At 45.0% G+C, this 6,095-nt stretch overlaps 25 non-coding genes across 25 annotated transcripts in view; 11 read left to right on the top strand and 14 right to left on the bottom strand.

Annotated features, from left to right (window-relative positions):
• Positions 1-80: 80 nt before the first annotated feature.
• Positions 81-154, bottom strand: TRNAT-AGU (transfer RNA threonine (anticodon AGU)). Its single transcript has one exon. It is a non-coding gene; the product is annotated as a tRNA-Thr (tRNA).
• Positions 155-230: 76 nt separating this feature from the next.
• On the bottom strand, positions 231-303 carry TRNAK-CUU (transfer RNA lysine (anticodon CUU)). Its single transcript has one exon. It is a non-coding gene; the product is annotated as a tRNA-Lys (tRNA).
• Positions 304-395: 92 nt separating this feature from the next.
• On the top strand, positions 396-477 carry TRNAS-AGA (transfer RNA serine (anticodon AGA)). The gene has a single exon. It is a non-coding gene; the product is annotated as a tRNA-Ser (tRNA).
• Positions 478-2,045: 1,568 nt separating this feature from the next.
• Positions 2,046-2,117, top strand: TRNAP-UGG (transfer RNA proline (anticodon UGG)). Its single transcript has one exon. It is a non-coding gene; the product is annotated as a tRNA-Pro (tRNA).
• Positions 2,118-2,185: 68 nt separating this feature from the next.
• TRNAC-GCA (transfer RNA cysteine (anticodon GCA)) lies at positions 2,186-2,257 on the bottom strand. Its single transcript has one exon. It is a non-coding gene; the product is annotated as a tRNA-Cys (tRNA).
• A 113-nt stretch (positions 2,258-2,370) lies between these two features.
• On the bottom strand, positions 2,371-2,494 carry TRNAL-CAA (transfer RNA leucine (anticodon CAA)). The gene is made up of 2 exons: positions 2,457-2,494; positions 2,371-2,415 (listed from the first exon to the last, which is right to left on the bottom strand). It is a non-coding gene; the product is annotated as a tRNA-Leu (tRNA).
• Positions 2,495-2,520: 26 nt separating this feature from the next.
• TRNAR-UCU (transfer RNA arginine (anticodon UCU)) lies at positions 2,521-2,593 on the bottom strand. The gene has a single exon. It is a non-coding gene; the product is annotated as a tRNA-Arg (tRNA).
• A 252-nt stretch (positions 2,594-2,845) lies between these two features.
• On the bottom strand, positions 2,846-2,929 carry TRNAL-CAG (transfer RNA leucine (anticodon CAG)). Its single transcript has one exon. It is a non-coding gene; the product is annotated as a tRNA-Leu (tRNA).
• Positions 2,930-3,018: 89 nt separating this feature from the next.
• Positions 3,019-3,092, top strand: TRNAI-AAU (transfer RNA isoleucine (anticodon AAU)). Its single transcript has one exon. It is a non-coding gene; the product is annotated as a tRNA-Ile (tRNA).
• Positions 3,093-3,325: 233 nt separating this feature from the next.
• TRNAD-GUC (transfer RNA aspartic acid (anticodon GUC)) lies at positions 3,326-3,397 on the bottom strand. Its single transcript has one exon. It is a non-coding gene; the product is annotated as a tRNA-Asp (tRNA).
• A 169-nt stretch (positions 3,398-3,566) lies between these two features.
• Positions 3,567-3,659, bottom strand: TRNAY-GUA (transfer RNA tyrosine (anticodon GUA)). Its single transcript has 2 exons — positions 3,623-3,659; positions 3,567-3,602 (listed from the first exon to the last, which is right to left on the bottom strand). It is a non-coding gene; the product is annotated as a tRNA-Tyr (tRNA).
• A 112-nt stretch (positions 3,660-3,771) lies between these two features.
• TRNAA-AGC (transfer RNA alanine (anticodon AGC)) lies at positions 3,772-3,844 on the top strand. Its single transcript has one exon. It is a non-coding gene; the product is annotated as a tRNA-Ala (tRNA).
• Positions 3,845-4,005: 161 nt separating this feature from the next.
• Positions 4,006-4,087, bottom strand: TRNAL-AAG (transfer RNA leucine (anticodon AAG)). The gene has a single exon. It is a non-coding gene; the product is annotated as a tRNA-Leu (tRNA).
• A 108-nt stretch (positions 4,088-4,195) lies between these two features.
• On the top strand, positions 4,196-4,314 carry LOC145320444 (5S ribosomal RNA). The gene has a single exon (XR_013880228.1). It is a non-coding gene; the product is annotated as a 5S ribosomal RNA (ribosomal RNA).
• Positions 4,315-4,376: 62 nt separating this feature from the next.
• Positions 4,377-4,449, bottom strand: TRNAM-CAU (transfer RNA methionine (anticodon CAU)). The gene has a single exon. It is a non-coding gene; the product is annotated as a tRNA-Met (tRNA).
• A 76-nt stretch (positions 4,450-4,525) lies between these two features.
• Positions 4,526-4,597, bottom strand: TRNAG-UCC (transfer RNA glycine (anticodon UCC)). The gene has a single exon. It is a non-coding gene; the product is annotated as a tRNA-Gly (tRNA).
• An 86-nt stretch (positions 4,598-4,683) lies between these two features.
• TRNAH-GUG (transfer RNA histidin (anticodon GUG)) lies at positions 4,684-4,755 on the bottom strand. Its single transcript has one exon. It is a non-coding gene; the product is annotated as a tRNA-His (tRNA).
• A 104-nt stretch (positions 4,756-4,859) lies between these two features.
• Positions 4,860-4,932, top strand: TRNAV-AAC (transfer RNA valine (anticodon AAC)). The gene has a single exon. It is a non-coding gene; the product is annotated as a tRNA-Val (tRNA).
• A 3-nt stretch (positions 4,933-4,935) lies between these two features.
• On the top strand, positions 4,936-5,007 carry TRNAE-UUC (transfer RNA glutamic acid (anticodon UUC)). The gene has a single exon. It is a non-coding gene; the product is annotated as a tRNA-Glu (tRNA).
• Positions 5,008-5,104: 97 nt separating this feature from the next.
• Positions 5,105-5,186, top strand: TRNAS-GCU (transfer RNA serine (anticodon GCU)). Its single transcript has one exon. It is a non-coding gene; the product is annotated as a tRNA-Ser (tRNA).
• Positions 5,187-5,286: 100 nt separating this feature from the next.
• Positions 5,287-5,358, bottom strand: TRNAE-CUC (transfer RNA glutamic acid (anticodon CUC)). Its single transcript has one exon. It is a non-coding gene; the product is annotated as a tRNA-Glu (tRNA).
• A 128-nt stretch (positions 5,359-5,486) lies between these two features.
• On the top strand, positions 5,487-5,560 carry TRNAN-GUU (transfer RNA asparagine (anticodon GUU)). The gene has a single exon. It is a non-coding gene; the product is annotated as a tRNA-Asn (tRNA).
• Positions 5,561-5,711: 151 nt separating this feature from the next.
• Positions 5,712-5,784, bottom strand: TRNAR-ACG (transfer RNA arginine (anticodon ACG)). The gene has a single exon. It is a non-coding gene; the product is annotated as a tRNA-Arg (tRNA).
• Positions 5,785-5,868: 84 nt separating this feature from the next.
• Positions 5,869-5,941, top strand: TRNAV-CAC (transfer RNA valine (anticodon CAC)). Its single transcript has one exon. It is a non-coding gene; the product is annotated as a tRNA-Val (tRNA).
• Positions 5,942-6,050: 109 nt separating this feature from the next.
• Positions 6,051-6,095, top strand: part of TRNAP-AGG (transfer RNA proline (anticodon AGG)) — a 72-nt gene continuing 27 nt past the window's right edge. The window contains exon 1 of the tRNA in view: positions 6,051-6,095. This exon is cut by the window's right edge and continues 27 nt beyond it. This is a non-coding gene — a tRNA (tRNA-Pro).

The following is a 6,095-nucleotide window of genomic DNA, read 5'->3' on the forward strand; positions in this document are numbered from 1 at the left end:
TCCTGTATCTTGGGCAAAATGTGAGCAGTGAAATCTTTCAGAGGCCTTCTTTTGACAGTTGGGTTGGTCAAAAAAAGTTGAGGCACCACCGAGATTCAAACTCGGGATCTCCTGTTTACTAGACAGGCGCTTTAACCAACTAAGCCATGGCGCCCTTTCTGCTGGTGGGTCCATGAGTGTGCACCTCATACTCGTTGCAGCTAAGTGGGAAACACACCAAAAGGAATGGTCGCCCAACGTGGGGCTCGAACCCACGACCCTGAGATTAAGAGTCTCATGCTCTACCGACTGAGCTAGCCGGGCTGCTTGCAAACCTGTGTGAAGTGGCAAGCTAAGCTAATCCAAGTTATTCTACTGTATGAGAATGCCGCCAAATGTGCCCCCATCAATGGATTGCAGTCGTGGCTGAGTGGTTAAGGCGTCTGACTAGAAATCAGATTCCCTCTGGGAGCGTAGGTTCGAATCCTACCGACTGCGGATAACATTTTGCCCTTCTCTCCATAGGTCATGGGCTGTTTGGGGGGTTACAAAGAGCCACAAATTGTCCTTTCCCTATGTGCCAGCAACGTTGGTTCAGTGGTAGAATGCTCGCCTGCCACGCGGGCGGCCCGGGTTCGATTCCCGGACGTTGCAGCAATTCATTTTGCAAGAACCTGAACCAGAATAGCAAGAGTTCCAACAAACAACATTCAAATGAAATCCGCTTGTCACTGGCGTACTCAAAGATGGAAAATATTTAGTTTTCGAGTACCAATCCTTGCCAGAATAATGCCAGGAAATGCGCAGCAATCGCGTTAACAAGATCCAAAATAAATTGCACTGAAAAAACCTATACTTTTTTCCCATTTTCAAAGTTTGAATTCTGTTGAATTAACTATTGTCTAAGGGATTTATGCATTCTATCGCTCAAGAGGACAGCTGCTGACCTCCAGTGTTCATGGTTAAGTCAAATACACGTTAAAGGTAAAAATTTGCCCCAAACAAAGTATTTTAATGTAATGTACTAGAAAAATAATTTGTTTAACTTAAATCTAAGTTTCAAAATTATTCTATTTTTCTAACCCATTGAGAGACTTTTTTTATGTGCTTTTTGGGAAAATTTTTATGTTTAATATGCATTTGACTAAGCCATGTACACTGGAGGTCAGCAGCTCTCCTTCAAGAATAGTTATTTAACAGAATCAAACTTTAAAGATGAGAGAAAAGTACAAATAAGTATTTTTTTCTGTTGATTTAATGGTATCTGTGCATACAATAGGCAACACCCAAATTTCCCTTTTTCATAAATTTATCTTGAAATATAAAGACATCCCAAAACTGATGGATTGGACTTGTAGAAGGAACCAATTGAGTATCTTAGGTCGAAAAAGGTTTGTGTTTTGAGCATTTGTGACCAAGTAGTGGCCAAACAGTGAGGAAACATATAAAAAGACTTTAGAAGTCCGAGATATTATTTTTTTGTTTTATTGAAACCCAAGAAAAAAATATGATTTTATTAACTTAAATTCATAAAGAGATTTTTTGTTATTTTACAACGATTGCAATAGATGAAGCATATTTATTATTAATGCACAGATAAAACATAGATGTGAAACAACAATATGAAGGCAGCACTTCATGAGATGGACTTGATTCGAGTAATAGTTGAAAGAACAGCTCAAATTAACTCTCATGAAAAAAACTAGAAACCTTCAGTTTAATTCAACTAATGAGATTTCATGTATGCTCCGATGCGATTCATTTATTGGCTCAATCAGACATTACCTCTCTTTCTTAGTATCTTTATTTTGAAAACAAAAAATTAAATCTTGAATATCTTTATTCCTCCCCAAAATTTTAGGTTCAGTTAATCATTTTTACCAACTATGAACCAGCGGTTGGTTTTATGTGTTATTTATATGGACAGAAAGGTCTGATATGAATTAGAAAACTGTGCAACATCCAGAGAAACATCTGAATCATGTTGGTTTCAATGCCAGACTTTATTAAAGCAGTCAAAGTTACATCAAGTGTATTAAATCACTGTTGACTTAACCTAACCGGGCGGCCAAATGGTCTAGGGGTATGATTCCTGCTTTGGGTGCAGGAGGTCCCGGGTTCAAATCCCGGTTTGGCCCTTGATTTTTCTTTCTTTTTTTTCTGGATGCAAGGTTGCAATGTGCTAAACCAAAAAAAGTTTCACCTAAGGGGACACTCGGAGTTGAACCAAGGACCTGCCGGACTGCAGCCGGATGCTCTACCACTGAGCTATATCCCCGTGTGCGGTGAAACAAGCAAACAATTGTGGTCAATCTTAGCTCTGCGTTTTGATGGCGATACTTCCTTGAGTGGGAGGGTGGCAGTTGCAGAAAATTAATGCCAAAAGTTGTTTGTCAGAAATGGGATTCGAACCCATGCCCTCATCGAGGACCAGAATTCTCCAGAGCCTACTCCGTATTGCAGAGCAAGGATTATGCCTTGAGTCTGGCGCCTTAGACCACTCGGCCATCCTGACATCTTACTGGCTGGCAAAACAGTTTGCAACCCATCTGGGGATCGAACCCAGGACCTTTGGATTAGAAGTCCAACGCGCTATCCTCTGCGCTAATGGGTCGTGTTGGGGTGCGGGGACACATTTGTGGTCCCTGTTGACGTCTGAAATAAAGAAAAGAGAACAGAACAGAAGAAAAGAATTGGGTTTTAGCAGAGCGTAGTTTCGATCTACGGACCTCTGGGTTATGGGCCCAGCACGCTTCCACTGCGCCACTCTGCTATCCTTGTCTGGTTGAGTCAAACATTTTATGTATATTTGGTTTGCTGCCAAAATAGAGCAGCACGCACACACAATGGACAGGAAAAAGGAGTTTGTCAGCTGTGAGATTCGAACTCACGCCCACAGAAGTGGACTGCGACCTGAACGCAGCGCCTTAGACCACTCGGCCAAACTGACTGTTGACTCACGGTGTAGGCAGCCACAAGCAACAAGCTATGCAAATACACTATATGAATGCAAAGTTTTTAGTCCAACAACCGTGTGTAGGCCCGTTAGCTCAGTTGGTTAGAGCGTCGTGCTAATAACGCGAAGGTCACGGGTTCGATCCCCCTACGGGCCATACTCCTTTTAATTTGCTGACAAAGTGATTTAAGTGCACGTCTGTGCAAAAGGGTAGCGCCCGAGCAGGGGCTCGAACCCTGGACCGTTAGGTTAAAAGCATAACGCTCTACCGACTGAGCTACCCAGGCTCAATGGTATTGGAGGTAAATTATGTAACCAAATTGCCTTCCATCATAAAGCTGGAGCGATGAAATGCATGTCTCTCAAGCTGTCCTGTCAAAAAGTTGCATTCTCCCCGACCGGGAATCGAACCCGGGCCTTCCACGTGACAGGCGGAGATCCTCACCACTAGACTATCGAGGAATGGATAGACACCGGGGAAAATGAAAAAAATTAAGCAACATCATGTCCTGGCTTTCTAATGTCGGTTACACTCGATGCTGACACCGATGTCGTTGAGCATTGGTGTTCAAAGCTAACACCGTGTTCGTGTTCCGATGGAAAATATGAAAAAAGGACGAAAAAGGTTAGTTCCTTCGAGCCGGATTTGAACCAGCGACCTATGGATATCTGCTCGCAGAGTAACAACTACAGTCCACCGCTCTACCAACTGAGCTATCGAAGGTAGCTGTCGGGTGAGGAATTGCTTTGTCAATTTAACCACAGTTGCTGTGCGACCTTTTGATTTCCCGAGACAGAAGATTCAAATACTTGCTTTCGGACATCAACAGCAAGAAGGGGATGTAGCTCAGATGGTAGAGCGCTCGCTTAGCATGCGAGAGGTACGGGGATCGATACCCCGCATCTCCAAGCAACATTTTGCCATAGCTCATGAAACCTGTTCATCATGTATGGAGACAAACAAATGATTGACCCCAGTCTGCCTAGGGGACGGAGATACAATCAAAACAAAAACAAACCGAATAACAGCCACTTCAGCCAACAATAATTCTAAAGTGAGGAAAAAGCTTTGGCAGCGGTGGGATTCGAACCCACGCCCTCGAAAGGACTGGTGCCTTAAACCAGCGCCTTAGACCGCTCGGCCACGCTACCCCTAATGCCCTGAAGCCGACTGCTTGTCTTGTAGTACCTTGTGCTTAATCCCTACGCCATCGCAGCAGAAAAGGATTGACTCATACCGTTGCATTGCCCAACATCAATGTCTACAGCCATACCATGTTGAAAGCACCAGTTCTCGTCCGATCACTGAAGTTAAGCAACATTGGGCCAAGTTAGTACTTGGATGGGTGACCGCCTGGGAATACTTGGTGTCGTAGGCCTAAACTTTCGTTTTCCTTTCCATCACTACACGCATTAGACATATTAAGATCAAAATGAAGTCTGCCCCCGGTGAGGCTCGAACTCACGGCCTTCAGATTATGAGACTGACGCGCTGCCTACTGCGCTACGGAGGCTTGGTGATCTCTGTTGCACAATTTGGAAGCAGTATTGGCCAATTACGGCACATACCATGGCTTAAAAATTCAGCTCTGCGTCAGCCGGGAATCGAACCCGGGTCAACTGCTTGGAAGGCAGCTATGCTCACCACTATACCACTGACGCTTCTTTATGACATGGGCTCCCACAATACCATCCGCCAGTTCCAAATTCAAAGTCACGATGTGACAGGGAAAGGAAAAAATTGTCACTGCCGTGACCAGGATTCGAACCTGGGTTACTGCGGCCACAACGCAGGGTCCTAACCACTAGACGATCACGGCTAGAGACAGTGACAAAGGCACAAATGTTCTAGTGTACATACCACAAAGGCCAGCCTTTTCCGTGATTTCATAACATCCCACCTTAGTTGGCACTATACCACAGAGTTTCCGTGGTGTAGCGGTTATCACATCTGCCTAACACGCAGAAGGTCTCCGGTTCGATCCCGGACGGAAACATGATCCCACGTGGTCTAACGGCTAGGATATCTGGCTTTCACCCAGGAGGCCCGGGTTCAACTCCCGGCGTGGGAAATCTTTTTCTTCTCTAAAAACTGCTGAACCACCAGGATCTCATTCTTTCATGCAAACATCAAGGGCTTCCCAAGTTTCGGCCTGACTCCTCCTAGTTGACGAGGTGGCCGAGTGGTTAAGGCGTTGGACTGCTAATCCAATGGGCTCTGCCCGCGTGGGTTCGAATCCCATCCTCGTCGGAAGTTTTGTTCAATTATTGCCTTTTCTTCTCTCGAGAAATTCGATGCTATACCAACTCAACTACACTTGGACAAGCGCACAAGAGGGGGGAAAAAAGTTTTCCGTTACCGGGAATCGAACCCGGGCCTGCTGGGTGAGAGCCAGCTATCCTAACCACTAGACCATAACGGAAGGATGTATGATGTGTTTAGCAGTGCAAACTTAAACAAAGCATTTTCCAAACTGGCTTTCTCAATTGTACAATTATTTAACCATGTTGGCATATTTCTCAATTATTTCGATACCAGCATCATCAACTTGCCTCCGTGGCGCAATAGGCTAGCGCGTTCAGCTGTTAACCGAAAGGTTGGTGGTTCGAGCCCACCCGGGGGCGCAGACACCTTTTTCTTGTTGAGCGTAGCAATCAACGTGAACAAAACATAAGTATTGGCAGCTAAACAAACATATTGTCCATGTATCTGTGTATGCAATGTCATGCCATGTGTCTCAGTCATACACATTTAGTCTGTTCAAAGATAAAAATCCTATCTCGGCAGGATTCGAACCTGCAATCTTCTGATCCGTAGTCAGACGCGTTATCCGTTGCGCCACGAGACCCTGTAGTACACCGTTGGGACAGATCCATACCACATTTGCTACAACTCAATATTTCAAACAAAGAATTTGCCTCTCTACCAGCAAGGTTCCTTAGTGTAGTGGTTATCACGTGTCCTTCACACGGACAAGGTCGCCGGTTCGATCCCGGCAGGAACCAAACAGTCTGTTTTTTCTTCTTCTTTCTTGAAGGTCCTCGTTCAAAGGTGAGTCTCCTTCCGCAGGCATGTCAAATAAATACCCACACGCACTGTTACCACTCAACAGCTGGCTCGTTGGTCTAGGGGTATGATTCTCGCTTAGGGTGCGAGAGG

Source organism: Acartia tonsa, chromosome 5 (genome assembly GCF_053477335.1).
Source record: "Acartia tonsa isolate MP-2025a chromosome 5, ASM5347733v1, whole genome shotgun sequence".
NCBI lineage: Eukaryota > Metazoa > Arthropoda > Copepoda > Calanoida > Acartiidae > Acartia > Acartia tonsa.